This window comes from Eurosta solidaginis, chromosome X, assembly GCF_040869045.1.
Source record: "Eurosta solidaginis isolate ZX-2024a chromosome X, ASM4086904v1, whole genome shotgun sequence".
In the NCBI taxonomy this organism is placed as follows: Eukaryota; Metazoa; Arthropoda; class Insecta; order Diptera; family Tephritidae; genus Eurosta; species Eurosta solidaginis.
Genome location: NC_090324.1, coordinates 212,136,397 through 212,156,210, shown reverse-complemented (window position 1 = coordinate 212,156,210; position 19,814 = coordinate 212,136,397). Strand labels below are relative to the sequence as shown.

General features: G+C 35.0%; 1 long non-coding RNA gene and 1 pseudogene across 7 annotated transcripts in view; one reads left to right on the top strand and one right to left on the bottom strand.

The window, feature by feature from the left end:
• LOC137234294 (uncharacterized) overlaps positions 1–19,814 on the bottom strand; it is a 385,635-nt gene that overhangs the window by 164,794 nt on the left and 201,027 nt on the right. The window lies entirely within an intron of this gene.
• Positions 14,494–15,234, top strand: LOC137235450 (transformer-2 sex-determining protein-like; annotated as a pseudogene).

Below are 19,814 nucleotides of genomic sequence, written 5' to 3'. Positions count from 1 at the left end.
AGACTCGAGTTCAACGCTCAGCTCCCGAAAAGCTAGCTGATGAAGAAGTGAAATTCAGAAACATGTCCTAGTAACCATCGCCGTTTGTAAACTTACAATTTTTCTCTAATATCAATTACAAAAACCATTGTATAAAGCAATATGAGCAAAGCTCGCTAATTAAATACATACGAAAAACTAATAGTTAATGAACGTAACACCCTTTTAAAATAATTAAGCAAAAAAGGTTAAATCTATGTATATTAATGTTTTTAGAAAACTATTTGTTTTTAAAAGAATCTTTTAAACGAATCTTTTAAAAGAATCTTCCTCTTAATTTAATAAATAAACGTTGCCGATGAAGGGCATTAGTCGTGTCGAACTGTTCGAACCAATGTTCGATACAATACAACAAACATGTTGATCTGCAACACTTAATTATTATTGATGTTGTGATAATGATGTCGCCCTGTGATGTTCGCATATTACGTCGAGAGGCTAATATCATTGTGATGCTCGTCATAGTATCAGCAAGGTAGAAGGGTTATATTTATGTGAATATTGCATATATGCTCTTCTAGAAAAGGGTAAACCACCATCGACCAGATTTTCACAATGCACCAAATCTTGGAAAAAACCGGGGAAAAAGAATAGACACACATCACCTCTTCGTCGATTTTAAAGCCGCCTTTGACATCACGAAAAGGAGCTGCCTATATGTCGCTATGTCTGAATATGCTTTCTCCGCAAAACTTATATGGCTGTGTAAAATGCCGTTGAGCAACACCATCAGCTCAATCAGAAGTGGGAAGGACCTCTCTGAGCAGTTGTAAACTAAACGAGATTTCAGACAGGCTGACCCCCTATCGTGCGATTTCTTAAATTTAATGCTGGAGAAAATTTAACTAGCTGTAGAACTTAACCGCTTGTGAAAAATATTCTATAAAAGCGTGCAATTATTGGCATATGCTGATGAGATTGATATCATCGGCCTAAACACCCGCGCCGTTAGTTCTGCTTACTCCCAACTGGAAAAAGAAGCGGTAAAGATGGGTTTGATGGTGAATGAGGACAAAACGAAGTACCTGCTGTCATCGAGCAAAGAGTCAGCGCATATGCGCCTTGGCAACCACGCTACTGTTGGCAGGCATAATTTCGAAATAATAAAAGACTCCTTTTATTTGGGAACCAGCATCAACACTAACACCATAATCTCTGAAATCCAAAGAAGAATCACTCTTCCCAATAAATGCTACTTTGAACTAAGTAGGTAAATGAAAATAAAGTCTTCTCTCGGCAAAGGAAAAGCATAATCTACAAGTCACTTATTGTACCCGTCCTTCTATATGGTGCAGAAGAATGGACCATGACAACATCAGATGACTCAGCTCTGGGAATGTTCGAGAGAAAAGTTCTTCGAAAAATTTATGGACTTCTACGCGTTGGCAATGGGGAGTACCGAAAAAGATTTAACGATGAGCTGCATGAGCTTTACGCAGACATCAACATAGTCCAGCGAATTGAAATGCAGCGGCGACACTGGCTAGGCCATGTTACGCGAAGGAAAGACGACGATCCGGCTAAGAAAGTGTTTCTATCGGAATCCGCCTATGGAAGCAGAGAAAGAGGGCGGCCCCCTCCGCTGGAAGGACCAGAGGGAAAATGATTTAAACTCTCTTGGTGTCACCAATTTGCGCCACTTGGCAGAAAGAAGAAGCGACTGACTCGAGTTTTTAGTGAGAAGCTCTACTTGGCAGAAATATAATCGGTGTGCTTTCCAAGGGAAAAGACTTTTTTCTAGTTGAAATTTTTGTAAATTTTTGGGGATCGAAACCAGGATTGTCGGTGTGGTATGCTGAGCACGCCACCATCAAAACACTATGCATCCACTGTTCATTTTATCATAACTATTATAATGTGTATTTAAGCCCATATTACTTTATGCAGTTGCTTTTGTTATTGTTATTCTCTTCTTCATGAGCTAGCTTCTCGGAAGCTGGGTAATGAACTCGATATCTCCAAGATTCATATTTTATATGATGTTAAGGCCTCTATCCACTCTCCCATATGAATGCCCCGCTGTGCGAGTTGTTAATTGTATCTGATACCTATATGCCACTAATTTATTTTCTTGTATTTTCTCTGTATATTTTCTTACATTTTTTTTCGCCCTCCTTCCTTATACGGTGTAAGTGTGTAAACTATATATAAAGAGAAAAATATGTGCCAAGTCTAACCCGTCGATATATGTTTCTAATAAAAAAGCAATATGTATGTAATTGACGTATATTTCTACTTACTTTATCTCCATCAACGCGACGGTGAGCTCAGCGACGATGACGGGAATGTTGTAAGTTCGATGTATGATGCCTAGCGACTATGTCTGCTATTGCTAAAATTATTTTTGAAATTACATTGGCAACATGTTAGATTGCATATTTTGGCATCACTAGGAAATCGAATGGTTTGAATTATACAAAAAAAAATGTACTAACGAACTTAAGAGGGCGAGCCCATTTTCGATATGAACAAGAAACTAGTTACATCCCTAATTAATTCATTTATACAACTAATCTTCACTAACTATTTTTCATAAGAAAATTTAGAACAAAAAAATCTTTATAAATTATTTAACTCTAAAGCCAGATTTCCAGGAATCCGTTATGTCGACCGTCTCGACGATTTCTGCGTCTGAGTATGGACCCAGGTTACAGCTACTACTTCACCCGCGTAATGATTTTTTTTTTTCAGATGTTTTTTTTATTATTTTTCTTTGACATTTCTAAATTTAGTTGGGCACATTGGCCTCTTTAAACATTTTCAAGGTTTTTGGTGTTTTACGATCTTTTTGTAATTTTTTTTTTTTGCTTTCAAATATAAATAAAAAAAAAAAAAAATGTAAAGCGCGATAATCTCCGAAGAGATCTAAGGCCGAGCTTCTCTTCCAATTTGCGCCCTGCTCCTCTTGATTTTCCCTACAAATTGGCAAGACGGGACCTACATGTTTTATGCCGACTCCGAACGGCATCTGCGAGGCAGATGAGTTTTCACTGAGAGCTTTTCATGACAGAAATACACCCGGAGCGCTTGCCAAACACTGCCGAGGGGCGACCCCGCTTAGACAAATTTTCTTCTAATTGAAAACCCTTATTTCTAAAATTTTGATGTTGCTTTGCCCGGGGTGCGAACCGAGGGCATATGGTGTGATAGGCGGAGCACGCTACCATCACAACACGGTGGCCGCCAAACAACATAAATATTTCGTAGTATTTGAATGCCTGATTCTATTTACATAGTTTTTATTTATTTATTTATTTTCTTTTTTGGTTTGCTTAAATTTTTATTTGTTAAACGTTTGGAATATACATATGTATGTAAAGAATTTTTTCCTAATTATTGTGTAGTACAAATGTATGCATGTTTATAGTATGTATGTATATTGTATTTTTGTAGAATTTCACCATTTTCTTTTTAGTTACGTAAATTATTGGTAAATGCAAAATACGTTGTTTTATTTATAAAATTATAAAGCTCAAGTTTTTTTTTTTATTAAATATTATAAAACAAAGTAGTGGCGTAATCGTAGACACAATTGAGCAGAAATTAAATTATTGATGAAAGTTTTAATAAAATTAGGTTTTTATTAATAAGCAGAGGGTAAATTTTCTTTTTTTGGAAAACCATGTTTGTATGAGAGAAAAGTTAAAATTTTAAATATCCTATAAGTACGTAGTCACTTCAATATTCTTTCCAATAATTATTGTGTGTAGCGTGTAGTCTCAGCTAGTTTAGATTACACCACATTCTGTAAGCTATTGTAGTTTAAGATTTATACTTCACGTTTAAAACAGAACTTCATAGTGAAATTTTGTGCACATACGCGTGTTCGGGTCCAACTATGTGGTTCTCGCCCACCGTGGTGGTCTTGCCGATGTCTATATCACAACTGACTTTCTTAATTTCTGGCCTACGCATTCAAAACCTCTGCTTCTACCGGGAGTTTTCCAGTTTTCCATATCTTCTCTCCTTCAATATAGGTCAAACGGAATAATCGCCTGATCTTCCAGTAGTCATTTTTCTTTTCTACCTTTGTACAGTCAGATCAGACAATAACTTCTTTACTCGTATCGAGAGATGAGAAATAACGTCACGGATCACGCCATCCAAATTTGCTTAACAAAGAAAAAAAAAACAGGAATATACCAGCATAAATTCTACTAGTCCCAAAAAAATGATTGAAAATGCGTCAACCATAAATAAATCATCTAAGTAACTGTCGATCGTTTAATAGCAAACAACCAAAGCTAAAATTTTATATTTCCCTATATACTCCTCTTAGGGTTCGAACTTGGTACTTTTTCCATCTTCGCCATCTTGCCCTGACGTAGCTAGGCCATTTCACTTTAAATAAAGACGGATATTGTGCTTGGTAATCCGATCCGGTTTGGGACTGTTTTTAAATGATCGAAATCTACTAAACATCGAATACAGCAAAAAATCTACCAGTTTCTTGTAAAAAAAAAAGAAAGAACAAAGAAAAAAGGGACGGATGAAGACTAGTTTGCCATAGCATTCATACTGGGTGTGTGATAGTTTGCATCATTGGATTTTCTACATGGTAAGTACATATGTATGATTTGTGCCTTAACATCATCTAGTAGTTCTATGTGCCTTCGTTATGCGCATGTGCGGCTTTCCTAAGTATTAGTGCATGCTCTCTAATTACAATCTATATATATATACCTATCTGTGTACCTACAGTTGTACAATATCAAGTGGGTGTGTACGCTAAGTATATTTTTATGTTGTTGCACTAGGCATTGGTCGTGTCGAACTATTCGAACCAATGCTCGATACAACACAACAGACATGTTGATCTGCAACACTCAATTATTATTGATGTTGTGATAATGATATCGCCCTGAGATGTTCGAGTATTACGTCGAGAGGCTAATATCATTGTGATGCTCGTCATATATTCAATCCACGGCTCTCCAACTCCTTCTTCAGTTGCTGGATCTTCAATTCACTTAACTTTGCCATGTCGTTGTTCTCCTCTGGAATTTATTCAACAATTCCTCTTCTGACACCAATTGTAACGAATTTACTGCAATTCCGCTTATTTGCAACCTTCTGCTAACGTTCGAATCACTAAACTGTTGAATAAATAACTCCAATATTGAATAATGCAAAAATGTTCTTTATTACACTACTTGGCAATAACACTGATACTTCGCAACTTATAGCTTGCTTAAATCAAACTGATTGTCGTGCCTCTACTGTTGCTGCTTTGTATACTCTGTTATTTCTCGTTCGCATACTTCTAGGCGCTTCCAGAATTTACTCAGTTACTGATATAAAATTATAACTACAGATGCACGTGTATAGCTTCTCATATGCGCGTGTATATGTGAGTGACACTTCCACAGATAATTGCTTACTTTGGGAGCATCTCAGATAAGATATATGCATGTGTTTGTGCGTCTCTTCTCCGCTGCTCGTATGGACATATGGGTAGACATAATGATTGATTTGTTGATGTGCATACGAGTCACTGCTTAGTATCGGCTTAGCGTAAAAAAAACGAACATTTAAATTCAAAAGTTGTAAACTCAAAAATTTTGTTTGTTCTTTTATTTAATTTCGTTAACTAGTGTACTAGTTTTCTAAAAGTGGGCATGCAAAAGATAATTTGTGATGAACAAACATATAGTCGACTTACGTTTGTTTCATTTGCACACTTGAAGTTGAAACTTTGAAGAATTTTAATTTTTATAAAATTTACAGATCCTAAAAAGTTATGGGGGGTTACAAAGTTGATGAGTTTTAGCTTTGCTGAGTCTAAAGAGAAATCGCTCGAGCCCGAGCAGGGACCAGTAGTGAAAATGGAAAAAACGTTCTAAAGAGACCAAGCAGTCCAAAGTGAAAATTTGTTTTCAATACAAAATGACAAAGTCGTATTTAAACTTTGGAAATACAAAGCACAAAAATAATGAGAACAGTACCAGATGCTGAATTGAAAGCAAAAGCAACAAAACTGATATTACAATGGCATGAGTTTTTGTTAAAGAACTAGGATAACAAATGAAAAAGAATCTCTTGTTACCAAAATTGGAGAATTTCATATTCAGTATTATATTAGTAATAAGATATTTAGATTTGGAAATGTTTCGACAAAAATAATGTAAAGGGCAAAATTATATGGATTTCATTAATGAACCAATCAAAATTTAAAAATAAAGGGGCATATTCATAGTCCTGAGTTATAGTATGCTTCACTTGGTGCGGCACTAAACAGGTAGAGTACATTTGATTTCTAAGTATATCATAGTCAGCTTAGTGGCATGCAGTAACGAGAGCCTACATTAGGAAAAATTCGATTACATAAAAAAACTATTACGAAATGCCAATCGTCTTTGCGTTTGCTTGTTGTTATTTATTTCTTGCGCCTGATTGCTAAAAACGCAAAAAGTAAGTAATTTGTTAATAAAAAATGTATTTTAACTTCGTTAATTAATTAAAACGTGTATTTATTACTATAGAACAATAAAAGAGAACAAAACTGGAGTAACCGCGAGAAAGACTGCTTGCCGGAACTAATAAACTGCAACATAGCAGTTGTAGAAAATAAATGATTTACGAATAAAAAAAAAAAAAAAAAATGCGTGGGAGGCAATGAAAAAGGATATGCAGGCTGGATATGAAAAGCGTATTCTACGAATGAAGCAACAGTGGACGCGGATGAAAATGCATTAAATTTCGTCAAAAACTGGACAGCATCTTTGTCTAGCCTATATCGGCTATAAAACTCTTGTTCCCCTAAAACAAATGGAACAAATCGTTCTTTATATATTTCTGGCATTCTCATTAATCACGAATCGTCAATAATTTCAAAATCTCGTTCGATTTCCTCAAAGTACGACATTTTCACTCTTCTTGAATCAAAAATACCGCTTAAATTACCGAATATACACGTAAATTGAAATTTCATTTCATTTGACAGATTTTAGTAATAGCTTTAGTGACAGCTTTTCTCTAACTTTAGCGATGGCTTTAACTGATGAATCCGGCTTTTTGCGACTATGATAAAGATAAAGTATACTTTTTATTGAAATATGCTCTAACTTTTTCGCGCATACTTTAACTTGACTATGAATATGCCCCAAAGACTGGAACTTTGGCATCTCTTTTTTCACTTTTGTTTGTGTTAGGCCAAGATTCGAGGAAGCCCGAATTGGAGCAACCAAAGTAGTAATGAAGAAAAGTGTAATGTGCCCTTAGAAATAGTTCCGCTTTTACTATATTCAATTGTTCAATACATATTTACACACATGTATACGTCAAACGACACGATATATTAATATGAAATTGCTAAGAATGCACTGACTGCACATATTTGTTTATATCGGTCAATTGGTTACGGTGACTTATATAATTTGGCCATATACACACTTATGTACTCAAGTACCGAAATAAGGTCATTCGAATATGCTGACTTTACATCCATCGAAAAAAAGGTGATAATGTCCGCCCCTAAATTTAAAGATTATGTTGAGGGTTTCGGAAAAAAAAATTTTTTTATCTTTCCAAATACAGCCGAAAAGGTTTTTTCGTTGTAACTCGGTTATTTGACGTGCGATTTTTAAAATTGATATGTCATTATTTTGGCCTTGAGAAGCTTCACTTTTCTTTCTAAGGCGCTTTTAAGTTATGAAGTCGTTTTCACTTGATTAGGTCAGCTAACAAACTTGTACCCCCCCCCCTTCTCCCCCTCCACTTAAGTACCATTTTTGCCTTGCCAAACGAAAGTGCTTAAAAATTCAAGAAAATGTTGCTTTCAAACCATTTTACTAAAATAATTAACAAACAAGTTATATCACTTTCAATATTTATTGCAACTGTTATTTTACCTGATTCTTATTATAATTAGACCTGAAACTGATGATATTTTTGGAGGAAAAATTATTATTAGGGTTTGCATTGAAAAGTTAATAAAGATATGCCAAATATCATAAATACGGAAAGTCAAAGTAAATAAGTGAGTCAAACCTGTTGTTTCGTAATAACACTATGCTGCAAAGGTAAAAAGGATTTTGAATCAAACGCAGCGGATAAAATTATAAAATATTTTGATTATCTCGTCATTGATAAAAATAAAATTTCAGGCGAGGGTAACAAATTTAGAGCACACACCGAAGCAGCAACAAACCCTGGCACTCGTAATAAATGCATTTCATATGATGGTAAACAGGACGTAACACTAAAAAAAAGAAACAAATAGTTCGCGGTCAATTCTGAAAGAGCTTGAGTCGAAATTTATTTGATACGTATCTCCAAAAGAAGGCACTGGGGAAACAATCCAGCAGGCAATAAACGAACTTGTAGCTATAAGCTGTGATGGTACTGCTGTCAATACTGGATATAAAATGGGAATAAATGACAAATGGAACAAAGGCCTTTGCAGTGGAATGAGTGTTTGTTACATTTCAACGAGTTCAACAATATATATTCAATATATTCAATATAGTTTATTAATAAATTTGAACAGGTCAGACTATTGTCTCTTAACGTACATCAACATTCGGATCTTACACAATATTTCGAATTTCTAAATTTATTTTTAATATATATTATGTTAAATAAGTAATTTATTAAAACTAATCGTAGAATTAATATCAATTATTCTATGTGTATATATTTGTATGAATGCACAAAAATAAAACAAAACAAGAAACAAAAATAGAAGAATGACTCTGATTCAGAAAAATTAAAAAAAATAATATTATGCATGTATATTTTGCAAAAATTCTGATAAAGCCAATTTAAAGCGCCTGTTATAGCGTTCATTTTTAATGTCATTTGGTAGTGAGTTCCATAATTTTATAGCACTGACAAAGAATGTTCTGGAAGATGTAAGATACTTATAGCGTGGAACAATAAGGTTGCCAGTTTTGTCGGATTTTGAAAAACATAAATTTCTAAAGAGGTAATTCAGAAAGCTAACGAGACTGCAATTAAGTATCTTGGAGGAAAACTGTGATATATGATCAAATTTCCGCCTAGAAAATATATATCGAGCGCAGCTGTTTAAAGCTAGCTGCAGCTTTTTTAGTGACTCAGTGTCAATCTTTCCGAAAACGATCCCCCCAAAGGATATCAGTGGAACTATAAGAGTTCTCACCAATTTCAGTTTCACATTAATTGGAATTAGATCTGCTGAATGCCACAACTTTCTTAGGACGTAGTATATTTTGCTTAAGGTATAGTTTACATGGTCCTTGCATCCAAGGTATGAGTTCGACTTAAATCCAAGGCTCGTAACCACAGACTCATAATTAATATCAAAGCATTGCAAAGATAAAGTAGGCAATGTCGTAACGAGCTGCCGGGAATACGCCAAACACATATCCTTGGTCTTAGAAGCATTTAGATTTAATTTATTGTCATTTGCCCATGAAGATATGTGCTGAAGGTCTACATTCATTCTGCACACCAGATCATCAGATAGGCCAATCGGACGAGAAAGATATACCTGAGCATCATCAGCATACAGATGTATCGATACGCTCTTGGTAATATAGGTCATATCATTAATAAAAATAGAAAATAGTATTGGACCGAGAATGGATCTCTGTGGCACCCCTGAATCAAGGTGTTTCATCTCCGAGCAGCTAGTTCCAACCACTACTTTCTGCAAGCGACCTCCAAGATAACTTTCAAGGAATCTTACGGAACTATCAGAGAATCCGTAGTATTTGCTTAATTTTAGTAAAAGAATAGAGTGATCCACTGTGTCGAAAGCTTTGGAAAAATCCAAAAGCGCCAGCACAGTTAATTCACCTCTGTCATAGGCAGGGCGGATATCTTCGATAATTTTGAGCATGGCGGTATTACAACGAGTTGCCTCTAAAAAAGTAGTAAACGCATTATATTGGCAAGCAGAAAGGACGTGGAGTCTGGCCAGGGGTGTTGGGGTCTGAAGTTATGACTTACACCAAATACCCGGTAGGTTTTCCACGCTATAATAGGTAATCTTATATACAAAAACATATATTTTCCTTATCAGTTTGTAAGTGGTTTTGAAGCTATTGCTATGGGAATTATGCCTGATAATATTGGCTCTTGGGATTCACGCAATGATCAGATGATGGAAGTAGACACGTTTATAAGTATATTTGCTGGATACGCGAACCATCAACTGCTGGTCAAGCCATTATACGTTGAACGATAGAATATAATGCATATTATTTTCACCCAGAAAATATATTATTTGAATGATACCTGACGCTGATCAAGAGACACGAACATTGTACATTGTACAGTGCGTCGGTAGATTCCATTCTAAAAGCTCTTATCGAACGTTGGAATGACATACAAACATGTACCAATATGTCACAAAGCGAGTTTATAGAAATGATATCCATCTGTACAAATAACGCCTACTTCCAATTCGACGGGAAATTTTATTCCCAAAAGCATGGTTGTCCAATGGGCTCACCCATAAGCTGTATGTTAGTAAAAATTCTAATGGATAACGTGTTTCAAGGAGCCATTAAAAAAGTAAATGAACAACTAGCCTGTAACATAACCATTATAAAAAAATACGTAGGCGACTTATACTTGGTAATACTAGAAGGCATCCTCCCGTCGGTATTTGGAATTTTTAACGCTACAGAGAAGGGAATCGAGTTCACATATGAACAGGAACATGATAACATACTACCGTTCCTGGATATGACCATTTATAGGAATACTGAAGACGGACTGGTATCGGAAACCAGTATCTTCGAATCGCATATTAAATTATATACCTATCCACCCACTGTCACAAAAAATTAGCACCGCCAAAGGGTTAATAAACAGAGTATATAACATCAGCGATCCAAAATATCACTGCAAAAACAAAAAGATAATTGTAGATATTCTAAAAGGTAATGATTACCCAAAGAAATTGATATACAGGCTACTCAACAGGTATAAAGCACCGAACAACAATACGTCAAATACCCAAATCAATACCAACAACCAACAAAAACAAACAGACATAAAAACCTTTTCAATATCATATTACCAAAACATAACCCAGAAGAACCTCACAGCGTACACAAACAACATACGGTTTGCCTTCAAGAACAGAAACAGCGTAGGGAAGCTATACAAAACAATAAAAGATAACATCCCAACAAAAAACAAAAGAACATTGTATACAAAATTGACTGCGTTGACTGCGTTGACTGCCAACGTAAGAAAAGCTATATAGGCACTACATCACAACAACTATACAAACGACTGTGACAACATAGCAAAGATTTTGAAAACAAGCGCACAGAAAAAAGTGCTCTTGCTCACCATGCCATTACTTTTGGGCACAAATTTGATTTTGATAATGCCAAAGTAAAGTAATAGCAAGAGAAATAAACTGGCAAAACAGAATGCTTCTGAAAGAAATACACATAAAGGCAGACAAACAATGTGTAAACAAAAGAAGTATAGAAGCAAAAAATATTAGCGGCATCTATGCGTGTATACTAAAATGAAACTGCAATAACCCATCAAGCATGAATTCAAACAAACGTCAAATATGTATACATATGTACTTACATACAAATTAGAGTTTGAAATATAAATTGTGGGTTGAAAATAGTAATTTTAAATTGTAAAATAATTTCCGTTTCCTTAATTGAGCATTAAAGTGACTATATTTTATTTCAAAACACATATATATAAAGAAAACCCTAACGAAGAAGAACGCAGAGATTTTTAAGTAAGAAATGTTTGTCAATTGAATGTCCATATATATATATATATATATATATATATATATATATATTAGGCCGGGTCGATTTGTGGGGAGGCAAAAAAAATCGCCCATTGCTCTTCGAATTCGTTTTAGAGGTATGGTTCTTTCGGCAAAGTTTCTTATTTTGATCCCTAGAATAAGATTTTCACAGAGCAATGAGCGATTTTTAAATCGACCCACCCTAATATATATATATATATATGTAACTTTAATTCTATAGAACTGCGAAACTAAATTGAGTTATTTTAATTTCTTTAAAATTGTAACTAGGCCCTGAAGAAGACCACAATAAACGGTCGAAATGTCGGCAATAAAATATTAAAGGCGTTTTTCCAATTATTTTGGATGGAAACCCGATTATAGAAAATTATACACTGTACATTCTAGTTCGTAAGAATAATTTGTATAAAATGTAAAGTATAAATATGTAAAGTCAATTGTATAAATATGTAAAGTCAATTCGGATTCACTTTGGTTGATAACTAGTAAATCCTAAAAAGGATTTAAATTATTTTTTCAAAAAAAAAAAACAAATTTAATCAATTAAAAAGTTCCCGTGCAATTGAAAAAAATGCACATTCAATCATCACAATATCTATGATGCTCAAAAATTACAAATATAGGCAATTAAAAACCATTCAAGATCGTATATAAGAGTTCCATTTAAACACAAAATAAATAGCATCTTCAGTACTCTATTAGATAAAGATTTTTTTTTTTTTTTTTTACCCTAATATTTAACACACAATCTGATCTTGAGGAAGAGCAACCGAAAATAAACCTTTGAACAACAACCCTTAAACTGTCTCAATCGACAGCAGCAGCTTCATTAGCCCCATCTAAGTCCAATAGCAAATCCAAAATTTGCATAATTCCTTTGAATGGTCCAGATATCTTTAAATACGTCAAAGATAGTCATGAAGCAATAACAAAATTCATATTAAATACAACAGTAGTTCCTATGGAAGTTATCGAAGAAACATCCTTGAAGGCTGTCAAAGTAGTAGATTTAGACCACAGCCCCGATAAAACAACAATTTTCTGTAGGTGGAAATATGCAAACACTTAAAAGTTACCACAAAATACTAAAATACTAATAACAACAAAAATGAAGAAAGTCACAGATAACTTATATACATATAAAGCGCTATATAAATTTACAATAATAAGACATGTCGCGCACGTTTTCAACCCAAAGGGATAGAAAATGGTAGCATAAAAATACAAGCAACCTGAAAAATGCCGACAATCTAGGACTTGAAAATTAAGTAAAAAACAGTTGTCCTCAGGGACAAAATGGTGAAGAATAATAGAATAATACTCGAGTAGGCAAATTTAAAAAGATAATAGGTACCCAAGTTCTCAATGATCGAACAATTGCACTAACCCTAGAGGTTGTGAATGTGACAAATCCCGGTAAAAATTAAAGTAATTCTTCATAAAAATCATGACGATTCTGTTTTGGTGGCCGCCGCAGAAATCGCATCACATATAAAGAAAAAAATATTTGCTGGAATATATGAAAAAGCTAAAAAGTACATCTAAAAATAAAAATCTTCACCCACTGCAACGTTTTCGATCCATTGGTTCAACTACTATTACTATAAATCATCTTGCTCTTCCATAACCTACAGCTTCTCAAGTTTCTGTATTAATTACAGATTTCCTATTTTATATTTTTAAGAACCCAAATGGAAGGAAATAACAATGAAACAAATTTTTTTTATAGAAATAATAAAGAAAACAAAAGGAAAAATAAATCATTTGTCTGTATTAAGTAGTTGTTAGAAATATCACAATATTAGTTTGACCGGTGTCGTTTAGGAAAACCTTTAAAAACATTTAATCCCGATAGAATGGAAAATATCAATAGAAATAGTATTTTTACCTTAATCCCCTTAGGAAAAAATTTTTGATAAGAAAAATAATTTTACTTTAACCCACATTGAATAAAAAATATTGATAAAAATAAAAATTTACATTAATAACACATAGAATAGAAGGTAGCGATAGGACCAGTAGGGATAAAGAAATAATAATCCATAAGTATAGGCCTAAAGCAATATAAAACCTCTAGTAATAAGTTAACAAAAGAAAAAAAACAACAATCTCATTATAAGCATTCCACTTTACTCGTCAAGCACTAGAAAAAAAAAAAAAACAAATGCCAACACAATATGTTCAAATGTAAAGTGTTTAGGCCACCAGCCTAAATATTTCGGGCCACCCTAACGCGTGGACTAGTTATCTTATTATTACCGGTAACGGATAACACCTGCAGAGCGCTAACTTCGAAGGAGAAAAACTCGACGAACGTTAGCTATCGGCAGGTGGCGCGGACTTTTACGCTGTTGGACTGCTTCTTCTCTTTTTGAACGTTCGAGCGCCAGCAGCTATTCCCAGGTGAGTAATCCTACCACGTACCTTTTACATTTTGAATTATAATTAATTTTTCCAATTGCACAATTGTACGTTACATCTGAATTTGCCATTTGTATTGTGAATTAATCAATCTCTATCTCACACAGGAATTGTTAGTGTTTAAAGTAAGCAATAAACATTGTAACGCACACGCCCGGTTTACCGGGACTACATTGCCCCCGCAACATTTGGTCCTTCGAGCCGGATGATAAAAAATAAACAATAAATAATTTCTGTGTTGTGTGCAACTGGGGGAAAATTATTGTTTCAATAAGCTTACTAAAATATTTAAGATGAGTCCTCGTTCGCGTAGTCGTAGCATTTCACGTCGCAGCTATACAAAATCTCCATTTCGGCCCACTAATGGACGGCGTCGACACTCGAGAGATAAAGCATACAGATCTCGTAGCCGTTCAGTTTCACGTCACGCGTTCACCCCCACCACTGCCATCAGGACGGGCAGCCAGTAAAAGTTTATCAACATCACTCTCACCACGAAATGGACGTCGCGCTTCACGTTCGCGTACAAGCAGTCCGTATGACAACCGCGGAGGCAAAAGCCTTTACCAAATCGATGCATTGAAATTATTGGGCTAAGTGTATATACAACACAACAAAAAATACGAGAAATATTTGCCAGATTTGGACCAATCGAACGAATACAAGAGGTTATTGACGCACAGACTGGGAGATCACGTGGATTTTGTTTCATATATTATGAAGATATAAATGATGCTAAAGCAGCCAAGGACGCTTGCTCCGGCATGGAATTCGATGATGGTCGTATACGTGTTGATTTCTCGACAACACAACGGCCACATACACCTACACCTGGCGTTTATATGGGACGTTATAATAGGCGTGGTGAACGTGATGATCGAATTGTTCACAATGATCGTTATCGCGATGATTATCGTGGTCGGCGTCGTTCAGTTTCACCCTACAACAATAGCAATAATTATCACAACGACCGCAGACGTCGCTATGATCGCAGTCGAAGTGGTTCCTAATCACCGCGGCGTAACCGCTATTAAATGACAACAAAAAAAAACACTCGAAGAATAAAAATAAAATTATATATGTATACACGCAAAATAACCCACACCTTAGCATGTACTAAAAATAAATAATATTAGCAGGATCATTAAGAAATGCGTATACAGTTTGATGAAATAATAATATGTATGCAAATATTACATAACATAATAAACATACATATTTGAATTACATTATTTAGCGTTGGGAGAGGGAAATTCATCAATGTTTTCAAATCATCGAATATTTTTGACAAATGATCCTACACCTAATTGGTTAATATTTTTTGCACAAAGCGTATACATTTATTTAAAACATTTTTTAAATTTGCGTGCTCAGCTCATCTAATGCATAACAACTATAAATATATATATATATATATATATATATATATATATATATATATATATATATATATATATATATATATATATATATATATGTATGTATGTATATATGTATTGAATTAATATACACATTAGGGTGTCTCGTCAAAAAAATGTGTGGGTTTTCAAACTGAATAATGTCCTTATGTGTTTCGACTCATGAAAATTTTGTTATTTTAGAGCTGGAATGATATAAAAACGTATCAAAATTTTAGTTTTCGTTAATAACGAGTATTACATCAAATGAAAGATGTCGAAGTACTTGTAAAACTTTATGTAAATACAAAGTACTTGTACATTTCATTATTTTTTGGGAAAAGTACATTAAAAAGCTTTAAATTCATAGAAATTTATTTGCTGGAGGTATTGCTAAGTTGGTCCAGCTCGCATGAATGTCGCATAATATTCGAAAAATAAGTTTTTCTTGAGTACATGGAGGAGGCAGCCTAATGTACAGATACAAATATTCGACCGTATTGAAAAACCATCGACAACAAAAAAAATAGTTCTTTAATTAATTTGTTTCTCATAAAATTACTTCATTAAGAAATTTCATACACAATTCTTACTTTTTCAATCATTTTAACAACGTTCTTTGTATGCCAGTAGTTTTATTAGCAATTAACCATATTTTATTTATATACTTTCAAATGTTATTACATCATCTCTCACTTCTGTTTAATGTAAATGCAGTTTTATTTCAGTCAAGAAATAAAAGAAAGTAAAAATTAATTATTTGATGGAAAAATATTTGCATTAAACAATTTTTTAATTACTATTTATATGTATGTACGTTTGCACATTCGACTTAATTACGGATCAATCTTAGCTGTGGTGGAGACGTTTCGCAACTATTAAATTTCTTTTTTATACATATTATAGAAAAAAAACCCGAAACTTCCTTTAGTTTACTTCTATTTTTAATTAGTTTTGAATGCTTACTGATTCAAATTGAATAAAAAGAAAGACAAATTCACCGTATCCTGCCGATAATGCCAGAAAAATCACGGCATACGATTATGCCCGATTTACAGGATTGCAGCAGCCTTACCCATCGCCCCAACTCCCAGCGGGGAAGCACGATCCTTCCGACCACTACTTCAACACGAAGAGCGGGCAGCAGTCCCGGACTGGACACGCGAACAGGTGCAAAAGAAACACGGGGATGGCGCGAAGCCGCGTCCGTTCCGCTCAACCCGACGCTCCACTGACATAGCGGCCCCGTATCCACCACGCAAGGAAGATACTACCACTACAATAGTCCCACGACAGGTGATCCCTACTGGCTTTAGGACAGGATGATTTCAGGAAAGCCACGTAGCGATGACTATAACCCGATCCTTCATAGCTATCGCTCCCGCAGCTATTGTACGAATAGAGGCCGGGGGTTGTCTCCATTTGGTGCGCGCACTCCTCGTTCCCTGTGCGCCGAAGTCCGCGATAGACGCACACTTGTCCAACGACCTCCAACTCGAACGACTCAACACGTGTCAGTGACACAACGGTCGATGGGCCTCTCATGCACCCCACTGTCTTCGGACTGGTAATATCCGGAGCATTCCAGCAATAATGTTCTGGCATCGCTCTCATTTACAATTACCTTTAATTTTCATACCAATTTCAAAATTACGTCTAATTAACCAGGTGCATTAAAAACCAAACAATATATCATACTTTCAGCATTTAGTATCTCGTGCCTGGGGACGGTTGCTAGCGCAACCAACGGGGTCTTACCACCAGCCACCCTAACGAGCGCATTAGTTGTCTTATTATTACCGGTAACGCTTAACACCTGGCGAGCGCTAACTTCGAAGGGGAAAAACTCGCGAAAGTTAGCTTTCGGCAGGTGCCGCGGACTTTTTCGCGGTTGGACTGCTGCTTCTCTTTTTGAACGTTCGAGCACCAGCAGCTATCCCCAGGTGAGTAATCCTACCACGTATCTTTTACATTTTGAATGCTAATTAATTTTTCCAATTGCACAATAAATCTGAATTAGCCATTGGTATTGTGAGTTGATCAATCTTTATCACACACAGGAATTGTTAGTGTTTAAAGTTAGCAATAAACATTGTAACTCGTTATACTAATTTTGTTTTTTATTTCTTTTCATTACGACGCACACGCCCGATTTACCGGGTCCACATTGCCCCCGCAATATAAAGAAGAAAAAAACGAAAGTCAGCATAATAGGTACACATGTAAAACAAATGTAAACAAATAAAAACAAAAAACCACATAAACAAACAAGCTCATTACTTTTGGCATCAAGTTACCATTATGTCATAAATTACGACCACACAACAATTGAATGCGAAAGACAATTTAAATTTTGTATACCTAAGCAAGATAAACGGGTCATTAAATGTGAAATAACACGGAACGGCACACTTAAAATCTAATTATGTCAAATGCCACTTGAATAGTCATAAATAATTTAGCGCGCAAATTATGTATGACCATTCTCCAAAGGCGGGTGGTGCAATGTGCCCATAGAATTAGTTCCGCTTTTACTATATTCAACTGTTCAATACATATCTACATACATGCAGACCTCTCACGTCACGATATATTAATATCAAATTGCTAAGAATGCACTTATGCACTGACTGCACATATTTGTTTATATCGGTCAATTGGTCACGGTGACTTATATATAATTTGGTCATATACACACATATGTACTCAAGTACCGAAATAAGGTCATTCCAATAAGCTGACTTTACATACAGGAAATATGTACATTCTAGTTCGTAAGTATAAAGACATTTGTATAGACATTCTGTCTTAAAATGGGACTGTACTTTTAATCCAACTATGTAATTTAGTATGAAGCAATCATTGGGCCTTATGGCAATAGGAATAAACCTTGCGATGCAAGTTGAAAAATAATTCCAGGTTCTATGAAAACAAACTTTCATGAATGTATTCAAAATTATTCGAAATGCTCATAAAATCGCCAATGCAATCATGAGTTTACTTGGGGACATTGCATTCATGGGACACAACAAGATCATAAAATAAGGTCACATTTCCATTTCTTTGTTTCTCTACGTAGCTAGATTGGATAAAGAGCAGACTAAACTCATATAGGACGTAACTCCAAATACTGCTTTCCAAGACTAAGTAATGCAAGAAAGCATACTAGAAATTGAATTTTCGGGCTTAGGTGCATTTAGATTTAGGCATTATGCATCAAGTAAATAAATAAAAATAAATGTAAGGCGCGATAACCTCCGAAGAGATCTAAGGCCGAGCTTCTCTTCCAATTTGCGTCGTGCTCCTCTTGATTTTTCCCTACAAATTGGCCGGACGGGACCTACATGTTTTATGCCGACTCCGAACGGCATCTGCAAGGCAGATGAGTTTTCACTGAGAGCTTTTCATGGCAGAAATACAATCGGAGCGCTTGCCAGACACTGCCGAGGGGCGGCCCCGCTTAGAAAAATTTTCTTCTAATTGAAAAATCTTATTTCGAAAATTTTGATGTTGCTTTGCCCGGGAGTTGAACCCAGGGCATACGGTGTGATAGGCGGAGCACGCTACCATCACACCACGGTGGCCGCCGTCAAGTGCATCAAGTGGTGATTATAAAATACGTTGTGGGAAAAACACAAAACAAAAACATTTGAAGAGGCTGTATTCCACGCAACTTGGGAAACTTTGTTAGAATGGATGATTTCAAATTTCAAACTAGAAAAGCAATGGGAGGCCAATTTAAAAGAAAATACCATGCCTGGCGGAAAATGTCAAATTTCAAGGATGCCCACATTTTATGTTAATGTCAGCAGAGAGTTTTATGCCGCAAATTATTACGTATAAACAAAAGAAGACTAACTAAAAATATCCCTTCTTCAAAACAAAAAAATTGGTTCTACTTATTTGCCATAGTGATTTTTTTTTAACTCATTTAAACATATGCTTTTTTCACATATTGTTAATGAGAAATAAAAACTCTATGGCAAAAAAAAAGCATACTCATTTTCTTTGCTTTGAGGAAATTTACTGCGAGTGAAAAAATTTGAGCAGTATGCTTTTGTTCCTCCTATTGGCTTGCTATTTTCTGTAGTTTTTTGGAATTCGTTTATGTTTTAATTTGCCGCTTTACCAGCGAACGTTCGATATAGAATTTTATAAACGAATATAAATCTAAGTAATATGATAGTTCTACAATAACGAAGAGTAAATGTTAAATA